Source organism: Coregonus lavaretus (assembly GCF_964263955.1).
Source record: "Coregonus lavaretus genome assembly, chromosome: 16".
Classification (NCBI taxonomy): domain Eukaryota; kingdom Metazoa; phylum Chordata; class Actinopteri; order Salmoniformes; family Salmonidae; genus Coregonus; species Coregonus lavaretus.
The window spans coordinates 35,389,026-35,390,900 of NC_140003.1; positions in this window are offsets into that span (position 1 = coordinate 35,389,026).

The following is a 1,875-nucleotide window of genomic DNA, read 5'->3' on the forward strand; positions in this document are numbered from 1 at the left end:
ACATCCCCCAACCTGGAGGGCCTGGTGCTGTGTTTAGTCTGGCCTCTCACCTGGAACCAGCCCGGCATGGTTGAACCTGCCTGGGGCCAAAACCCCACCGGTATAGCTTTCAGGATCACTGAAACATGCAAGCTTCCCCACAAATGCCAAGGAAACAGCACTCAGGGAAGAGCTTTTACATGTAATTACCTTTTACTCTGTAATGGTTTGGCACAGGCGTCTGCAGTTCTTTGTTGGTCAGGAGTGGCATTTCATTAGCCTGGGGCCAACTAAAACCAATGTTGACCTGAAGGAATTCCACAGTCTGCTCTTTATGTTCCATCTCTCTATAATGTAATTTACTTTTGTCGTTTTCTTAGGTGCAGCAGGAATGCAAAGAGGAGTTGATTGATGAAAACTGTCTAGCAACGGATGCTGAACAACACTGTCAACATGGACCCACAACACTGAGAGAAAAGGAGGCAGAGTAAACAGGAGGAGAACAGAGAGGGCGACTGAGGGGTGGAGGTGTGGGTGAGAGAATGCACAGCACTTCTATTTCAGGCATTGACCACCTGATAACAACAGTGCTGAGTTGATGGAAATATATGGACGTCATTTGTACCAGAGCATGAGAGACAGATACACCTCTGTACTATATAGGCAGAAGGTGGTGCTCAGGGTTAATGGCTGTCGAGCCTGTTGTGGGCTAGGATTTCCATAGAAGATGGAAAGCTAAGGCTTGTTTACTGAAAAACAACAAGCCCATGGGATTTTATTTATGGATCAAATGCAATATATCTCAGTTGTTTCTAGATAGCAGTGTCCCTGCTTTATTTTTCTATTCAGAAGAACATTAAAAGAATGTATCCACCCAGTTGATGTGTGTCCAGGCCCTGAAATATATATAAAGCAATAAGGTCTGGTAGCTGGGTGTAAGGAACTAGATCTACATAGTAACATGTCTATTATCAATAACAACATGAGTAAAGGACAACTACAGTAATGTGTACATATATAGAGAAACACGCACACTGCAGAATGACATCTCAAGGCCAGTGGTCACACCATGATGGGAGAAAGAAGAAGAGGTAGAGAGGCCTGGGAAAGAGTTGATGCATGTGTTAAACTCTTAAATAAACATTGTTTATCAATACACGTGCAAATAGAAAATTGTTACATTTCCTGCACTTGGTAAATAGATCACCATTAAATAAAAACATAAACTGTTATCATTAATTACAGTATTCACAGCAGTACAACTGCTCTTGCCTTCTCTCTCCTTTGTGTACTAAGAAAGTAGTGAGCAGAGGGACACAGCTGAACGCTTCACAGCCATAAAGCCATGTGAATGAGTTAGAGGCATTCACATGCTCTACTGATCTCTGCCGTTACCATAGGGATCACAGCCACTAGTCCATATTATATTACATGGGTTCAGTTCTGAGAGTAACAGCATAATACTCAAGTTAGGAACCTGGCCGGAGGCTTAGCTACTAGAATTCAGTTAGGAATCTGGTGTAGAGGGCAGAGGCTTGTAAACAGTGACTTCTTTGAGAGAAATAAGACAGCTTCAACGTCTGTTATCTGCACTCTTTTTAGTTTGTAGGGGGAAGTTTGGTGTTTGGTTTTATTTAGCTCACTCATCTCTCATTTCCCTTTTCTGGCCTCAATGGGACTTCCTTGTTAAATAAAGGTTAAATACAAATATTATAAATCTAGCAATTCTTTACATACTGCACACAACACTTAAATATAATAACAATAATATAATAATAATAATAATAATAATAATAATAATAATAATAATAATAATATTAATAATAATAATAATAATAATGATAATGATAATACAATAATACTATAATAATAGGTCACTATAACAGACTCCGGCAT